This window comes from Lonchura striata, chromosome 6 (genome assembly GCF_050655825.1).
Source record: "Lonchura striata isolate lonStrDom1 chromosome 6, ASM5065582v1, whole genome shotgun sequence".
NCBI lineage: Eukaryota > Metazoa > Chordata > Aves > Passeriformes > Estrildidae > Lonchura > Lonchura striata.
The window spans coordinates 16,756,074-16,776,075 of NC_140708.1; the positions used below are offsets into that span (position 1 = coordinate 16,756,074).

Genomic DNA, 20,002 nt, shown 5'->3' on the forward strand with positions numbered 1-20,002 from the left:
ATTTACAAATTATGCAATCAACATTATCACAAAGCATAGGAGAAGTGTTAAAATATTTATAATATTAAACCAAATCCTTTTCATAATTGAAAAAGGTTGATTTTCTGCAAGTGGCAGTAGACTTCAAAAAAATGTGGGAACCCTCACAACTATTTCACAGAACCTTCAAATATTTTTTTATCAGACTAACACTGATCAGTAGTACCTTTAATATCTTTTTTCCAGACAGATGTCAGTATTCCTTTGCCTCTGCACACTTTTACTCCTCCACTCCCTCAGAAGTGATAAAAACCTTCTGCACTTTGATAATAAACTATTTATTTCAAATGAAAAATCACCTCATAATAAAGCAAGTGTAAGGCAGATCAATTAATCAAGGAGGGGTGTTACTAGTCAATGATGTAACTAATTAAAACCATTAATTGATAAACATAGCACAGCAACAAAGTTACCTTACTCCTAACCCAGCAAATTGGTCTGCCTGCTGCACATGCAGATAGTATGGGATGACCTGCTTAGAGATAAGTCTGCAACTGCTGACCAATCTATTTTTGCTTAGTGGTAGTATTTCCCCAGCTCAGCAGTTCTGACAGATCACAGCTTTGAGTCTGAGACATTCATGAACCATCTCTTTGTTAGTGACAAATAGCAAAGTGCACATCGATAAATCACACCCTTTGTCTCTTTCTTTTCCCTCCCCCCACACAGTTGATGCTTTTTCTTGTGAAACCAGCCCAGGCAGAACACTATTAACCTGGAAGAAATTCTAAAGAACAGATCCTATATAATAGAAAATGACCTCAAATAATTAACATTTTTGAAGTGGTTTTTTACCTGAATTTTGTCCAAGGTACATAAATCATCATTCAACTTTCCTCTTCCTGGCAGTGCACTTAGACATAGCCAGACTTAAAATGATGACATCACCATCCCGTGATCCTTCATTATAAGTAATTAAAGCAGTAATGTGGCTTCTCTTATGTACTAGTCATCAAGCAGACTCACTCATATGAAAGCTCAGGCATAGTGCACCTGAGGTGAAACAAAAGAGCACAGGACTCAATGTTTTTGGTGAACTGCTGGTACCTTTGTGTGAATTTATTGCTGCTGAGAGAGTAGTGCATGTTAACATGCAGGGAGATTAAATTCTGCTATTAATCCATAAGACAGGCACTGCAGAGGTAATAATAGGTTTCCTATTCACATACAGTATCAAGGCCATAACAAGGAAGGAAGGAAGGATTTAGTTTAGTCTGTGCCTCTTCAGATTTTGGCCTTTCTCATAAACACACTGGCAAAGCTATCAACATTCATGTCTGGATAACATGTTCAATGACAGAGACAGTACCCAACAGGAACTCTGTTAGACACTCTAACACCTTTCTGCAAAGACTAATGATGATGAAAACTTTCTTATGCTTTGGTCCAAAATCAGCAAGCTGAATCAGCTACCCAACGGCAGTTTACCCATCTAACCATGGAGGTATTAGAGGGTTATAAACTGTTGTTGCATGAATTCCAGACTGTTACTTTAACTAATTATAAAGTTTCAAAATATGCACTGCTATTTTCTACATGGCAAAAAATAAAGCATTTGTCTTCCATGGAAAATTACAACACAATGTATCACATTATATGTAAATTCACATCCCACTCTTCTATGTCTTTTTCTTTAATAGATTCTGCAAAATATGCTCCAGTTTAGGGGACTATTTGCAAAGCCCCATTGTAGACTTAGTTGCTTCCATGTAAAGAGTAGTTGATAGTCTCCATTATGACTGTTCTGTGTATCTCTTTTTTCTGTCCCATTCTGGACAGAAAAAAGACAATGTCCTGGCATAATCAACACTATTTATGTTGCTGAGCTTCGAAGACTGTCATGCAAAGAACAAAACTTTTTTCCAAGTATACCAACCTACACTGATCATGCAATAAGCATGATAGATATGCAACCAAAAAAGGCATTTAGGAAAGGAGAAGAGCACTTAGAAAGAATTCTTAATCTTAGTTTTGCTTGTGACAAATTCTGGATTACAATTGTAATTGTATTTGATTACAATTGTAATTGTATTTTTATTACTTCTACAGTTTACTAGATTGAATGATGCTCACTATTCAAGAAATATTGGATGACTAGCTATTCAGAACCTGATAATCTAGAATAACACCATAATTTCTTTGGCTGTAGTGATTCAAACTACCTGCACACTCACCCCACACCTGCTTTTGTCTTTCAAGCCAGTTTTCTGCCTCCACCCATCCTGAATCCACACGATGGCACTACACCACACCTGTGTCAAAAAACACCAAAAAAACCCAGAGCTTAGAGCTGTGCATGTAAAAGAGGAGAAGCTTTGCCAAAACAAGATGTCAGTTAGACTTAACCTTGCATTACTAAGTATAAGTCTTCTTTTTTTACCTTATCTCCAGCTGAACAATGCAAATAGAGGCAAATCTGAGAGCACAGGGAGGATCCAGAAGATGTCATGGTTCTACAGGTATGATCAACTTTGACAACATGCATAGAATGATGGAATCTAGGAAACCCTGTTCCATTTCATCTGGAAACAATGAAAAGAAAGAAATAAAAAAATGGCAGAAACCATTTCATAGAGTGAAAAAATGATGAAGTGCATACTGACTTTCTCATCAGTCTTTTTAGATAGGTGATACATGATTCCTTCCACACATTCTTCTACAAAGGTTACACAGTCGATCCCCAGTTCCAGAGAAAGATCAGACATGACTGTAATTTCTAATATTTGTCTTACCAGTTCTTAAAAAAAAGAAAAAAATTACAAGGTCTGGCTAGGCTTTCTGTTCCAATGCTTCCTCTCCTCCATATTAAAGAAGGATATTTATCCTTATATAAATTTTCCTCGCTGCAATTTAATCCATCTTGTTTTACTAGCTGTATTTCCACCTATCTCCAGTGTACAAAGTGTATAGCTTTCCTGTCTTTCAATCTACTTTCCAGTGATTAGGAGATTAACCTTATTTTACAGGTAAGCAAGCCCAAAGAATATTTACTAGTGTTTTTAAAATAGGGAGTTAAGTGTTATAAGAAGAGAAAGCAATCAAACTGGCTTGTCAGCTTGGTTTTCATATGATTTTAAAAAATCACAGAAAAACAACACACCTAAACCTCCCCCAGCCCCTTCTAGAACAGTATATGGGAATTATACTAACTGGAAAGATAATTAGTTATATCTAATATAGAATCGAGATACAATAGTGGGATCTTTTAAGACCAGTCACCATTCAGTCTCATCATCCAGTACTCAGAAAAATATATTTCCATGGATAACAGTATTTTAGCACTACCTGCAAGAAAAGATTGGCTAAAAAGTATTTTATATTTAGGACCAAAAGTATAAATGATTGGCTTTTTGTTTTATACAAAAAAATTATAATCTTCTCTCTCCTATCATTACCATCTCTCAATTAATCCTATACTAAGCATTGCTTAATTAGTTAATTCTTCTATTTATTTAACCTGTTTGCCAAGAAAAAATTTTCATTAAAAAATTAGTACTTCAGGCCTAAAGCATGTTCATCTCTTTAAGATTAATGTGTAATGTATATTCAGTTGTGTTATGAAATTTATAGATAATATTTCTAAAATAAACATTTTCTAAGTAGAGTTCTAATCCATTTTCTCTCCGTGCAAAGAACATTAATAAAAAAAGGGTTTCTATTTCTTTGTTTGAATGAACACTCAGTTACAATTCCGGTTTATTTGTTCAGACTGCTGACATTTTCATGGTCTTTTATTAAAGACCTGATTAACCTGCAGAAAGAGCACGGTGTTTGTACAGAGCTTATGTTCTCTAAGCCCACTTCACACCCACATATTGCCTTCTGTTAGGGGAGCACTGGTAATGTCAGCATCCCCTATCGTGTGACAGCACCTTCAGAGCACTGACCCCTCTGTCAGCACAATGGGATTTATAAAGCTAGCAACCAGAATGTGGCTAACACCTGAGTGCTCACCTGAGCCCCGGGCCACCAGCAGTGCTGCCCCTGCCCCAGGAATGGAGAAAATACCTGGCCATGCTGCTCTGCTAACACCTTTATCCACCTTGCTGTCCACTGGCATCTACTTCCCATAATCATCAACTTCCTCACAGTAGGTTGACTATTTCTAGACAAAAGTATGGGCTTAAAATAACTGAGGCCCTCTGCATATGATTCCCTCAGATATACTGGGGATATTATTCTCCACAAGATCATTCCTTCCCTTGTTTAAGAAGAAAGGTAAAGCGCTGACTGCATGGACATGGGGAAAATGAATATGACTAAGAAAATTTACCTACGTGCAGTTTAAATTAGGCCATCTGAAGGTCTTGCATCAAATAATAAAAAAATCCCAGTGATATCTAAGATATTTAATGGAACCAAATTCTTTATGGCCTCAGTATGTTTTCCTGTTACGTGTTACTTGGGTTCTGACCTTCATAAACAACCAAAAGATCAGAAATTCCACTTTTATGTATCAAACAGGTGGAGATTCTAAATTTGAAGGGAATTTATTAACATTACACAGTATCATGCAGTCCACACTAGAGATGCAAAGTAGGAAAAAGGTTATAAAATGCAAGATATGACCCTAGCAAAGTCATTATCCACTAATTTAAGATATGACGTTGTGACACTAAGGGATATAAAGTAATTGTCAGAGGATGTGACCAGTAGAAAGGATCCAGAGTTATGTAATTACTGAGTCAAAGATAATTGCAAATCTGAACAGATCAAGCTTTGCTGTACAACAGCTTTTCAATTTATTGATCTGTTTTGCACAGGCTGAACCACTACAAATATCTCACAATTTTAAAAGTTTTCACAATTTGGAGTATCATTTTTCTGGACTGGTTGCATGCTGTCTGCTTTTCCTTAGTTTATGGTGCTTATATTATTTTCCAACTTCCTGTATGTTCTGAAAAAATAAAGCAGACTACAATCTCAACACCAAAATAAAAATTGCAGATGCAAAAGATAGATACCTAGGTTTATGTGTCTCTGCATCTTTTCTCGGTGCTTACATGTACACACAAGATTTAATATTCAGTAACTCAGCCAGGTATACAATGAAGCCATGGACTTGCATACCTAGTGCAAGACTCCTGTGTTAGGAATCTCTGCTGAATGCAATAAAATTTCTATGAAAATCTCTCTAACGCAATGGGAATATAAAAAATAAATGCTGCTTGTATATCCTTGTATATCCTTGTATACCCTTTCAGGTACACTGCAAATTCATGCTCCACTAAACTGGCTCTTTGACTCAGACAAATTGACATTATGCCTCTCTTCTTGCCAGAGAGCTATAGGTTCCACTAAAGAGCCTGCCAAATCTGTGCAGAAAAGGCTCCACGTGACACAAATATATGACTTGGAGGGTAATATTTTCATGCATTTTCTGTCTCTCCATTTCCTCTTTCATCTCCTTGCCTTGTATTTCCTCTGTGTCTGTGAGTGCTTCAGCTCAGCTTGCTTCCTGAGCATTAGCGGTCCCGGGAGCCTGGAGACAGCATTTTCCAACCAGCAAGGTACATATTGACAGTCTGAACCTCCAGAGTGTTCTGAGTGTGAAGCTCATACACATAGAAAATATCAGGGTATAAGGAGAAGGTTTGTCTTTCAGGAACAGCAGAATAGCAAGCTGTGATATCCTGCAATTATTTACAGGCTAGTGAATGTTGGGGTTGTTTGGTGTTGTAAGAGTTTTCAACTTCCAGTGAATACATAGACCTAACTACATTTCAAAAGCTGGTGCCCAGCTCTTCAAGAGTACACAGCACAAAAAAAGTTACTGAAAATTACATACCAATTTTTTTAAAGCTTTAACCTAGAAAATGCTACATGTAAAATAAATCAGATATTAAACCAGAGCTAAATTTGATCTTAGCCAAAAAGGCATTTGCTTGTGTTCAGTTTTGAGTAACATCTATATCAGATTGGCACTCATAGCCCAAACAATGACCTTTTTAAAATTCATTTTTAACATTTGATTTTATATAAGGAGGAGAAAACTTTGGCCCAGATGCTGCCTTTAAAGGAGTGCATTTGTACTACAAAAGGGAGGAAGATGGGAGGAAGAAACCTCACAAGGCCATAGTAGTTATTCCAAAGAAAACAGAGCATCTATGTTATTCAAAATGTATGAAAGTCTCTCTAGGATATCAAAAGCAAGTTCTGTTCACAGAGAATTAACCTTAGAGAAACAGCTGGATAAAAACTAGGGCATCATGGTATGTTGCCTAAATATGGAATTTGGGATAAAAATGTAGTTTATAATAGAGTTATTTACTGAAATGTTTCTATTTTTATTACAGAAAGAACATGTGTTCCTAGTCCTGGCTGGCAACTGAAAGGTATAGAAATAGCAGAGCAGCTATCACTGATGTCTAGAAAAGGGCAGAATATTTTGTGGCATGTTGAAAATGCTTTACTTGCCCAGCTGGTTTTAAATGATACCAGCTACAAAGTCCTCTGGACTTTAATCATTCCAGCAAAGGAGAGAGGGTTGGAAGAGCTTAATACCTAACTCTTAATCTGGTTGCTCTCTGTTCTAAGGATGCAGGGAAATGTCTGTTTCAATCTAATAACGTTTTCATTTCAGAATTTTGCCTCTCAGAGCAGCAAAACAACAGCATTGTTTGGTCAGTCACACAATGCAACTTTAGGAAACACAATAACAGATCTTGGAGGGTGAATATTAAAGCTACTATCTTCTCTGTTCAGCCAGAGCTGCAGTCAAATATATGAGTTCTGCTGACAGTGCCTTCATGCTGGCTCTAAGTGACAGCAAGCAAAGTAAAGGAAGAAATATCTGTAGGCTTGTCATGTACTAATATCCTTTTGATAATGCAGACTGTTAATCCTAACCCAGGTAAAGAGAAGAAAAGAAATTGGGTTCTTATCTTAAAGAGTCCACATTGGCCAGACGAACACTTCAAGGTCATTCAGTATCGCTATAAACAAAACAAATGTATTGGCTCTATTATGTTGCTAAAATCCCATCTGACTGACAACGTTTTCACCAAACATAACCAATTTATTTTTGTTTAAAGCTTTAATTAAGTATCATAGATTGGAGTGAAGTAATTAATAACTTTAAAATACACTGACCCACAGAGAGCAAATACCTCAATCAGGTGGAGCCTGGGGAAAGGAAATGCATGAACTAAAATAAAACAATTCTGTCCCTTCAGTCTCTCCTAGTAAATCAAAGAAAGGAATTTTTATATTAATTGGCAATGAGTCTATGTCTAGTCTGACTGCTGACACAGTTAGTCATAATAATAAAAAACATGTCTGTGGGATGTGAAAATGCAGTTTGAATGTTAATAATGTCTTCATTTTCTGTTCTGATTGATTAGTTTGAATAAAATTTAAGCAACAATGTTCCTGTCCCAATTTCTTATGTTGGGAAACATCACAAAAGTCGCGTAACATGAGGTAGTAATGCATACAAACAACTGCCTGTATAGGGAGTTCCATTCCAGAGACAGTTCTGGGAAAAAAAAAAAAAAATTGATTAGGTGGGAAATCAGTGCAGAACAAGTTTCAAATTATGAATATTTTTCCATCCCTCACTGCTTACATTTATCACATTTTTTGCTTAGCAAATGCAGTATGGAAAATGCGACTGAGAACAATGTGGATGATAAAATTAAAATTACTTGCCCTATGTCCTACAAAATTTAAGTACTCAGATCACATTTAAAAAGAATATTTTTACTCCTTTCCCAAAACCAACCCTCAAAATATCAAGAGAATAAGCATAAAGTTAAATGTCTCCAAAACGTGACTCAGCTTGCTGATAAATACAAAAGCCAATGCTGGTGAACGAAGCCTGTGCATTAGCTTTGCATTTCATCATAACACTTTGGCATCACATCTTTTAAATATGTTTAACATATTTGCATGTCCATTTTCCAAACTGCTGAGGAGATATTGTGTTATCAGAAGCATTATTTTTAATCTTCTGACATTGGAATCCTCAATTTCAATGTTTTTGTCATATGTTAATTGTGGATGACTGCTCCTCATGAAGTTCAGGGAACTAAACTTACGCTTATACATTTGTTAAGGGTCTCATTGGTCATTTTATTTCTTATTATTACAGAATAAAAAGAGTGTAACATCATTCATAATTAATTAATAATTCCAGTTACATTCCCTGAGTCATTGTTCCCAGACAACAAATATCTTCAAACACTGAAGCTCAAGAGGCAAAATAAAACATTGGCTATTTGCTGTTTATTCTCCTCTATATGAAGAAGTAGTTCTTCAAAATATAACTGCATCTGAGATAGATGTACCCAGTAGGTTTGGAAAGAGGAACTGAACATGTAAACTTTGGAAATTTCATTTCCTAGTCAAAAGGGAAGTAGCTGCCCCAAAATGACAACGTTCATAACTTAAAACTATGAAAATCAAGCACTTTTCTCTTTCTTGGGATTAAATAATACTGCATATGCAAACCTAATAGATGAAAAATCTGGAAGAAAAAATCTTTAGAAGTGGAAACATGAAAGGATGGCATGCAGCAATATGCAGAAAAAGCCCTATTTCCCATATAGGAAAAGAGGAATAAAGAGGGAAGCAGTCCTTGTTGTGAAAGGTATAAAAGCTCACAGTTTATTTACATTTTCCTTTGCTGAAGTAAAATTCACTTATTTTGCTCACCCCCTCTCTTGGGGCTGAGCATCAACAGCACGCTGCTGTGTACTCAGAACATTGAATTATGACCTACTGCAAAACAGTATATTTGGCATCACAGCTTCATAAACTGCAGACTGATATCCATGAAACAGAGCTTTGCCAAATGTGTCCAGAGATTTTGAAGTAAACAAAAATGATGATCAGAAATGATCCCTGATTTCCCTTGGAAATATACACCCTATTTTCTGAGTGGTTCATGTTAGTAAGCACTTAAGATGCATCAGAGAACGTCTTTTCACTTATTTGGATGATGAACGGGGCCTCATTCACACAGCAGTTACTTTTCAGTAAGACAGACTGTTTTGGGAACAAGCTTACAGTCCTCACTGCTGAGCAGCTCCTGCACAATTCCTTTACTTCAGCACTGACTAATGATTTAGTTCCAATGTCCTCCCTGAGATAAATGGACGACTGGCCTCTCTGCCAGTTCTTCAAATCAACATCACATAACATTACTCTCAGAAGGACAGAAAAGAAACAAATCACTGTAGTCACAGAGGGCAGAGATGTGACAAATAAAAAATCCCCATCAGACAGAGTAGAGAATGTTGAAAGTCACATTTAGATTTACACCTCCCACTACAGGAGAGAAAAGTGCAGGAAACAATCAACGTGCACAGTAGCAATATCTTGGTTTATTGTCATTGAAAAGACCTGCAAAATGCACGGAAGTGGATTTTTGAGCAGCACAGCATTGCTGCAGTTGGGCAAATAGAGCTATGTGGTTTTCCCACTGGTAAGAAATTTTCCTTGGAGCTGAATGCTTCACCTATAGGGAAAAAGTATACAGTCAGTTTTAACCTGTGCCTTTAACAAAGACCAGTGAGGCAAATATGACTACCAAAATTCAGGCAGCTAGCTGAGAAAATTATTCTGAGGCAAGAGAAGATAGACATTTTCCATACTAACAGGGACAGCATGAGCAAAAATACTCATGCAACTTTACTAGAAGCAGAAATACTAAAATATTTTTAAATTCTCTTAAATTATGTAATTCAGATCCCCAAAAGAAAGTGATCTAAAGGGTACCAAACATGTTGCAAAAAGCTTCTTGCCTGTTTTAGTGTGTATTTCAACCATACCAGCTCTTTCAGCTCTTGGTAAGTCCATGATTTTAAAACCACAATAAAACAAATATAACAGTAAAAATTTCAGTGCATTAAAGTTTGGATAGGCTTTTAAGTATCCAGCAAAAACAGAAGGGCAACAAGAACAGTTTGATTCTTCCTAGCTGTCATGTAGGATTAATGTGTTTGACTCAGAGGTATCAAAGTATTGGAAAGACAGAGCTGAAATTGTAGCTGGCCATTTTGTAATACCACCATCTTAGTTTAAAGGTCTTATGATAAATTGCTCTAAACAATAAATTAAAAAAAAAATAAAACCAAACAGAAACAACAAACCACTTCAAGAAATAAACAAAACTAACCAAAAACAACCAGCATTTTGTATTGGGGCTTGCATAATAAAAGTGCTCTGGACACAGAACAACTTTTGAGTGACATTTGGGAGACATCAGGCCAGAAAAACTCACCAGAAGTCATGGTGCAATAATTGACCTGCAAGGATTGAAAAAGATACCAAGGTGTGTTCCTGGATCTGATCTCAGGCATCTTATAACACCATAGCCTTTTTTTTCCCCTTTGGATACTGAAGGCTGCTTGCTAAGTTTTTTTCTTTCTTGGTCAAGATCAATGTATGACATCATGCAATCTATAGAAAGTTACAGTTATCTAAAAATGAGATATTAAAATTGTTCTGGGCATTTAAATGAGAATAGCTGAAATCGCTTATGTTGCAATGAAGTGTCAATTTTCATTATGTTTTTAATTAAAATGACATTCAGTTCCACTTTTCCCACTACTGTGATATTCATAGTTATAAAATGTAGAAATAGGTAAACAGCAAAAATATTTAGCAGTTACATTTTCATAAATGTGAACATATTTACTTTTTTCACTCATAATTCATCTAGTTGACAGTCAGAAGGTTCTGCTGGGATGTACTTGTCTAGGAATCAAAACAAGATGCATACTCCTGAGATCACTGCTTCCCATACATATACTGTTTGGGTTTTAACATAATTGTCATATTTTGCCTTAGATTTTTCTAGCTATGCATTTTAAATTTAAATGTTGACATTACCAGAACATCCAGGATTTCCTTCAATAAAAATTAATTCTTGGTATTATAACCAGAGGTTGATTTCCGATCTGATTTTGCCAGTGGACTTGAGGAGTAAGAAAGCAAGGGCAGCAAATACAATTGTCCACCCAATTGCCACCCAACAACATACACTACATACATGCACTCCAAGTTACAGAGAAGGGGGCAGCAGCTATGAGGACTCTGAGAGCTTTTTGAAGCCAGTTTCTAGCTACTAGTTCAGGGACCAGTGATTATTTTAGCAATTTGTTTGACTGACCCAAACCAGCCAGTCTCCAGCATTGTATTAATCCTCTGTATACATACTAAAAGGAAAAACTCAGTGAGAAAAACTGTGAGAGGCTCCCCAGAAATAAAAAAAACAGGAGTTTGGCAGAGCATTAGTTATACCTTCCAGACAAAGGTATGAGGACAAAGTTGAAGTTCTCCAAAGGGTTGCCCAAGAACCTTCCTAGAAGCCAGCGTTCCCAGCAAACCAAGAAATCTGACAGAAGTATTTGTCTTTTACATCTGGAATTACTATTTCAGCCCCACTCAGTGTTTGGAAAGTCTGAAGGCTGTATCATTGTCACTACTGCATTTTATAAAGCTGAATGAATAGCCAGGTATGCAATGAATTATTTTTTGAGGCATAAGGAGTAGGTACTTAAAACTCTTAGACTCACCACATCCTTTCTTTAGTGTAACCAATAACTTAGTCATGCCTTCACCACTCATAAGTGTAATGCAGTTATCCAGGACACGTGCCAATATAATCCTTGTAGCATACACTTAAGAAGCTATGATTCACAAAATACTTCTAATCTTTCATACTGAAATATTTACAACATGTGAAATACTTTTTTGTGTACAGACATTTTCATTTCTACACAATTAAAAAAAATACCCAACCCTATTGTCTGAATACACCTTGTGGAAATGAAGTCTTTCTAAACATGTTAGTTTTGTAGTAGTGGAAGGCTGCATTTCACACAAATAGGCCACATCAGTTCCATGCCTTTTTTCTGAAGCAGTTATTGCTAAGAATTGGTTTGCAAAGTATTTGAACACAGTAAATTACTCAAGCAGGCTCTTGTCAACATGCATTAACACCATTTACAGCTCTGTTTATAAGAGGCATTTCCCCACTCTCCCTCCACAGCATTTGTATTGAAGTTCATTGTTCTACAAGTTGTATTGATGTTGCTGTGCAAAGTTCAGACTTAGCAAAGCTGCTTATCTGCATACTGCAATACTCTAAGTAGCTGCCTATTGATTTTTCCTTCTCCTTTAAAACCATCATGCCTTTTTCCAATATTTTACTTAAATACCCAGTGTGAAGGACTGGAAAATAGTACATGGATATTTCAAAGAAACTCATAAAGTCTAAAGAATAGTTAATTCTCAATGAAGAGAAATACATTTCCTTGTGTTTCAGGAAAAGTATAAAATAAATTAAATATCTTAAATTAAATTCTCTTTATTCATTAAAGAAATAAAAATTCAGAAGGACAATGTGAATTAATATATCATGGTATAATCAATATCACATTAAAATAGTTGGGGTTTTTTTCACGTGTAAGAAACTCCTAGAACTATAGTAGCCCTTAGTACAATTTCTGGGCATAAGCATTTTAAAAGGCACATATTAGAGCCATTCAATTATGAAGACAGACAGCAGTATTTTTAGCAAGACCTTTCTAGGAAATAATTTAAGATATATTACACATAGGTGCCCAGAGACCTGTCATATATCTTAAGCATGGACAATATGTCTGCAAGAATGCTGCAGTTTCATGACAATTTCTCAAATTCTATTCATGGGTTTATTAATTTCCCCATTTTTAAATGATATCAGCTATTTTGGCCTTTGGAGTCCTGTCATTTTCTTAAAAAGTTAATTTTTAAAAATGGCAGCATAGCTCTTAACAGAGAGAAGTCTTTAGAATTATTCTTTCTTTAATGCTCCTCTCAATACCGATCAAAAAGCCATGAACGTTTGGACAGAAGAGCTCCAGCCTTTATGGCTTCTGCCAATTCTATAGGAAGCAGTTCTCCAACACATGAGATTAACCTGCTGTCTTCTTTAGGTTCACAGAGAGCTGCTCCTGGTTTGATAGCTTATGGTGCATTTATTACCTTCTCATGGACTTTTTTACAGTATAAGATCTGTGCTGTGTTTGGTTAACTTTCTGAATGTTTTTAGTCTAGCTGCCAAAATCCTAATATTGAGCACCACTAAATTACTTGTTTTGTCCAAAAAAGAAGACCAGTATTGAATATTACTAGCATTTTGTTCCATTACCATATCCTCCTTCTGGTGACAGCATGACTCAGTTGTGATTGGTCTTTTGGCCAGTTGCTCATGCATGCTTTTGTAAAAGGAAATTTTAATGAAATCCAAACCTCCTGACAGCTTAATTATGAAACCTCCATTTGGGCCCTTTAAAATTTTCTCCATGATCCTAAACTGAGTGACTGTGAGCAGATTTATGATTTCAGGTTGAAATTATGCTGAACACAGAGGTTTTGTATCATTTAATGTGAAACCAAGCAAATCTTAGCAATTTTGGACGACTTTTATTATGTATTCTTCCAAAGGTTCAAATATGAAAGTCAAAGAAAAGCCAGTAAAAGAGAAAAGATCACACAAATCTCTGGAGACAGAGTGGTGGTGATTTTGACAAACAAGTAGAAAGATTCACAGAACTGCAATATTCAAGAGTTGCCAACATTCTGTAGTTCACAATTTTCACAGCATTTACTCTTGACTTTGGTTAAAGGGGTTTTTTTTTTGCTCATAATCTGTTCATCTGCTTCAAATAACCAAAATACTCACTGCATTCTTCTTGTTATTGATGTGATGCCTTTTGCCTAAGTGCTGCATGCTTACAGCCTAGACAAGCACATGGAAGGATTTTACTATTTCACACGGGTACAGACCATTAAAGGTGTACTTTTCTCAGGAAAAATGATGGCCTCTTCACCACTGATATATAACCAGCTAGGGAATTAAAAAGTCTGACACAGGAGATGAGATTTTTGAAGGCAGAAAGAAAATGTGATCAGTGCAATGGCAAACACTGAAGAGAAAGGATATAGGGCATAAAATGCAGAGGAGTCATAAGACAGCTATAAAGAATATGAGAATCAGGAAAATTCTAGAAGTGGAAAAAGGAGTCTACCTGGGTGGTGAGGACACTCAAAAATGGTGTCTGTAAAGAGATAAGTGCTGCTAGAAAAGGCATAGTAGAGAGCTCAAATAGTGATTTTCGCTTCTCTTCACAGGAGTCTGCACACCTTGTGTCATTTACTTCATCTTGGAAGGTATTACTGTGACCAAGGTCTTAATCTGCTACCTAATGAGATGCTAACCCTCATGGATGAGCAATTATTTCAAATATTTTCTGCTTCTCACTAATTGTTTTTCTCACTAATATTCACTGCAGTGATTCTAGAACTTTTTCTTAACTATCATCTAGTCTTCTGCTGGGATAGCAGAAGACTATCCCAGCAGACTAATCTAATTTTTTGAAATGGGAGCAATTTATTATTTCTTTCCAATCAAACAGCAAGTAATGAACACAATAAAGAAATATTTTAATAAGTTTTTTTATCTATAAGCTTCTCCACTGGTTTAGTTAACAAATTGAATTTGTAAATATGTCTAACAGAGAACATTTTGATTTGTTCGCAAAATGTCTCAACATTATTTTGTCTCATGTAAGTAAAGATAAATAAAACTTTTCTTTGCTACTTCTCTCTTCTGCTGGCTAGAGCCAATATTATATTTCCCACCACTGCTTCATTAACCAGATCATGTCCAGTTTGATGAAGATACCTCAGATCACTACTACTGGGAAGAGAGCATTAATAATAAAGTAATAACAATATAATGCTTTTTACTGAGCAAGGGATAGCATTGAGACTATTTTTAAATGCTGATTTGTTAGACTTGTGATGGATTAACTTGTTGTCTGTGAACTGCTTGATCTCCCAGGCTCAGACATGTTTCTCTAATTAAAAAGTGGATATGAAAGTCAAACATTCTGCATTTGACAAAAGGGAATGATTTTTTTTTTTTGTTAGCTTCTTATTAATGTTGAGAGAAACCATATGGAGATCAGACTTCTGGTTAAGAAGCACTTCATTTTCACTTCCTAGACAAACCACAGCTCAGTCTGGAAGTGGTGTGAGTGGTGATAGTTTTCAAGCTGAACATTAACAGGAAGAAGAAAAGGGAAAACTGACAAAAAATTTAAACACAGCCCTGAAGGAATCTGCCAAACATGATATGTTCATAAGAATCAACACCTCATTCAAAAATAATAGATAAAATTTCTGGCTATACATAGTATCTTCTACTATATTTCCCCATAACTACTAATTCTCATGATGTTGCTTTAGATTTGAAAGCACTTAGCAGAGATTACTTTTACAAGGAGAAATCCTTCATTTTACATGTACTCAGCTAGGGCAGCCTAAATAATCCCCTCAGTGAGAGGAGCCAAGACATGGGTCCATGACAAGCAATATCTACTGTAGAATTCACAGAAAATAAAGAGTGCAATGGAGACAGGCAGCAGCATCCATGCCAAGCCGTTTGTATTGACTGGAGAACCAAAAGGTGAATTGCTCAATAAGGACAGCAGTTAATCTGTGCAGTAATGACAAAGAACCAGTGGGTCTGTTGCAACATGAGAATTACACAAACTCTTGGTGAGGGAAAAAGGATTTTATTAACTCAGATAAACTATATTCACAGAGAAAGCAAATCTGATTTGATTGTGACACAAACACCCACTTATAGCTGTAGACACAAGGTAAAAAATAATTAGAAAGGGGTATTATTACAAAAATAGATCTGTGTAATTTATTTGTAGCTTATGATTCTGTACTACTGAACACGATGTGCTGTTTTCTGCCTCTCATTTCCACTTTTTGATTAATAAACTTCCAAAAAGTCTAAGCGAGTCGTTGTCTCAATGACATTCTCAACTTCTAATTACTCTGATCATCTCTGAAATTAAGATACAGTTCCTACATTGTTCGGACTCTTTTTTCAAAGTGCCACATGATGACTACTTTTACAATTGTCTAACACAAGAAACTACTGGGTTGTTCCTCAGTTTTATTTGCTGCATGCTGCTTAGAGTTTTAGGGTCACAATCCTAATTCTAGCATTGTGGAAACAAGCCTAGTTTCTGTAATAATCCTGTTCCCTTTGTACTGATTTTATCCAATATTGGGAAATTAGAACAACCAAAAGAACTTCAAAGCTTTTTAGATGAAGCACATGCATTTTAACTGAGCTTTTATTTTACAGTTTTGCTACTAGCAAAAAAAAATTCATTTTTGCAGTCTCCTTCCATAGAAATAATCTATGTTCTTAGTAAATATTCATTTATAGAAAAATAAACCAGCAAAATGCAGTTTAAAAGCTTGAATATTTTTCAGGACTATGAAAAACAAAGCAAGACAAATGAAAATGAAACACATCTCTGGCTTCATAAAGCAGGGGTTCAAAAAAGATGCCCAGACCACTTCTCTGTATACATTGTAATAAATATCCAGTCCCTTTTTGATAGTCTTTACTCTCTTCCACCAAAAAGAACTGATTTTATTTCCTTATATATGGGAATAATTGAATTCTTATGGTTCAACACTACAAAATAAGTGTTACAAAGTAGATGTTTTGCATTGACTCAGTTAAACCATTCTTGGATTTTTCTGGGTTTTACTCAGCATAGCTCTTGCCCTTGTTCAAAGTGAGCACTGGAGAAATATTAAGACAAAAAAATTTGAAACTCTGACTTTCTCTGGCTTCTCAGAGTGGTGTCCATCCAGCAAATAAGAGTAATTAAACACCTGTTTCTCACTCTCATGCACACACACACAGATATAAATGTATACCAGAGTATATTTAATTAGGAATACTTCTGTACTATTATTTCACCTATTTGATACAAAGTTTTTCAGCACAGAGGTCATGACTTCAGAGATCATGACTTCCTGAGTTTGTATATAGCTGTTGCCAAAACCTGTGCCCTGATTTCCCCATATCTACATTAGATAGTAGCATTTTATAAACCTACTAAGATTATTGAAACCATCAGAGGAAAGAGTCCCTTATTTTTGCAATCAGCATGTCACCAAATCACAGCTCTGGATTTATAATGCTACAGATTTTATCTGTTAGCAAGTATAGATTTCATTGTTCTAGAGAAACAAAGTAAAAGAGGGCAGTCTATGCCATTTCAAGAATATATCCAAGAAGGGTATTAAAGAAGCATACCCTAAAATTGTTAACACCCCAAGGATCCATCTGGCCCCAGGTGCATCTGTTCTTCTACATGAAAGATTGTGCATATTCTGGAGTCATTAGGGATACACCAGGGTGATATTTTTTGGTGGAAAGACTATATGGATGTTTTAACTCTAACATCACAGCACAAGATTCAAGTTGCCAGCTCTGCTCCGTGGCAGCACTGTTAGTGGAGCAGCTTTAGGTCCAACCAGCTATTTTGAACTCCCCCTTTCCTGCAGCTTGAAAAGTACAAGGGAAGACACAGTGAGGCAGGGGATACTCAAAATAAATCTTGGCTGGTGTGGTGGCTGAGGAAAGAGTTACACCACTTTATCACATACCCTTTGTACAATGTTAAATCTAAATTAATTAAATAAATCAGTTGATGAAATCACCCTATAAATGTGACAGCACATCATAATTCAATGCAGCTGCAAGATCAGGGAGCAGATGGAAGACGTTAGATTTTTCTTTGAGCTGAAGTGGCATATAGCTGGTCCCATTCTATTTCTTTTAAGATTACTACAAGTGCATGTGTACTGAGAGCCTGATTCTGCAGCTGCCTCTTGCACAGTACTTCACTGTCAGGAAACTTTCCACAGAAACAAAGCAGCTGCAGAACTATACCTTTCATATTTTGTTCAGTCATAGGAGGAGAATCCTGGCCTGTGTTACACTGGTGAAAATGAGGACAAAAGTTTGCTTTAAGTTTAATTGTAGTCCATTAAGTAGTGAGATGATCATCCCTGTTGTCCTTTCATTATGCACTGTACATTAAACAGAGTTCTTTTAACAAGGGTAATTGTTTCCTCTGAAGTTCAAGCTTCAGTACTAACAAGCAATCTGGATTTTTCTCATGACAAGCAGTGTCTCAGAAAACATGCTTTTGGCTAGGTAGAGCTTTATATTCTTAATTCACCTTTACACCTTTCAAAGGGACCAAGGAGGAAGGGAAAATACTAAATAAGAATATTTTTAAATAGTCAGTCTGTTCTAAATGAAAACAAAAGTGACTTAGAAATTGCTTTTGGAGCAATTTACAGCTGTGCTAAGGTGGAGCTCCCAGGGCAGGCTGACCACCTCAGCCATGGGCCCATGCAAGTGGATTTAGTGCCTGGGGAGTTGCCTGCTGCAAACTGCCAGACTGCTCAGCACTTTATTCTCTGTGTCATGTCATAGTGGCATAGGAGAACAGGAGGGTGCTATGCAGCTCTTGGTCTTTATTTGCATCTTCTGGTTCTCAGGTTAAAAAGAGACAGTGCAGAGCAATGGACTTGTCTCATCAGAGGAAACAAGCATGAGTGTCATTCCCTGTCCTGGCAGGGGCCAGCAAGGCTGAAGAATCAAATAGGATTCCCTTGCAGTGACTTAAAGTCTCACCCAAAAGCATACCAAACACAGTCCAAATCTTTCCATATTTCTGCATTTGAGTTTATGTTGTGGTGGTTTGGAATTTTTTTGGGTTTTTTTTTTTTTTTTTTTGGAGTACAGGCTAAGACCACTAGAAGATTCGGATAAAACTCCTCACTCAAAGCTAGCTTTAGAAATGAGGATTAACAGTGGTTAATATATTAAACATTCTCATGAGCATCTGCCCAAACAGTAGCCACTAAAGGCAGAGAAAACTTCCCCTGTTTTACTGAGAGCACTGCTTGCTGGTGCTGGTGAGCATGGGCACAGTTTAAGCTGCAGGGAGAGAGGAGAGATGGGTGTTCCACTCCCCACGGAGGTGCCTGGCCCCAGGGACTACATGGTGCTTCCCAGTTTCCCAGCCTACAATCACAATGTTCACACTGCCTGCAAAGAGAGGTAATGCATCTTGCCTGAGGTGAACACTTATGAACAGAATCAGGCTGAAAATTTAAGGGTTTCCAGAAGCCAGTCTAATGGAACAGGGCCAGTACAGAACTGAACAAGCTACATCATGTTACTCTACCTTCACATTTCCTCTTCTATCGTACTCTTAAAGTTTATGCTGAATGCTTTATGGCTATGTAGACCGTTATGCCATTTGGATTACCATTCTGTCTTCCTACTCAGTTATTAAGCATATTTGAAAGCTTAAACTTAGAAAACCAATCCTTAAATACTTAAAGATCAAGAATGACTTTAAATGAACACTATCATTACAACTCCAGAACTATAAACCACAGATCCAGAACATTTTCTTTAGTGTAAACTTTCAGATCTCAGACTTACTAGGTAATTACTGTTTCTAGTAAAAGCTAAACAGTTATTTTGTTTGTCTTAATTGTGGTAATTGACAGCCTGTTTGACAAGACCATAGTACATTGAAGAGAAAATTAAACTGCTTAACAAGAGCACCTTTTTCATGGCCTAGATAAAATGTCTTGATGGTTGCTTCTATAAGAGAATTCCAAACTTTTTGAGTTCCAGAAAAAAACAATGAAAATTTTCCTTCCTAGATTTTTTTCTTTTCTTTTCTATAGAGGGTTGAGACTAATGCTAGTTTTTGTTTGCAGCAATAATCTGAAAACAAGAATGGGTTGGGACTGAAATAGTTAATTCTAACCTGTCAAAATGATGACCTTTCATTTCTGATAATGGTTACAAAGGTTTCGAAATCCAACCTTTGGTTGAGGTACAACAGATGTACAACATCACATTTCAATGATGATTTTATCAAAGGGGATATGACATCTTTCTCTTTAAATGTTTCAGTAGCTTGTGTTGCCATTCTGACACATGGTAATCATAGGGCTCTCTGTCTTTCTTTTACAAAAGCACAGAAAGGAACTGATAAATCCTGTCCATGATTTTAGTTCCAGAGCTGTCCTCTTACTCTGGTGTAGAAAAGCT

At 36.3% G+C, this 20,002-nt stretch overlaps 1 protein-coding gene and 1 long non-coding RNA gene across 3 annotated transcripts in view; both read right to left on the reverse strand.

Moving 5' to 3' along the window:
* RET (ret proto-oncogene) overlaps positions 1 to 1,025 on the reverse strand; it is a 93,036-nt gene extending 92,011 nt beyond the window's left edge. Inside the window, exon 1 of the mRNA XM_085583313.1 lies at positions 835 to 1,025. The gene's annotated coding sequence lies outside the window, so the exon portion shown is untranslated. The remainder of the gene's footprint in view (positions 1 to 834) is intronic.
* A 1,047-nt stretch (positions 1,026 to 2,072) lies between these two features.
* Positions 2,073 to 20,002, reverse strand: part of LOC146767039 (uncharacterized) — a 160,645-nt gene continuing 142,715 nt past the window's right edge. For both annotated transcript variants that reach the window (XR_014956282.1, XR_014956281.1), the window contains exons 4-5: positions 2,420 to 7,516; positions 2,073 to 2,291 (exon numbers count right to left, since the gene is read on the reverse strand). This is a non-coding gene — a long non-coding RNA (uncharacterized LOC146767039). The remainder of the gene's footprint in view (positions 2,292 to 2,419; positions 7,517 to 20,002) is intronic.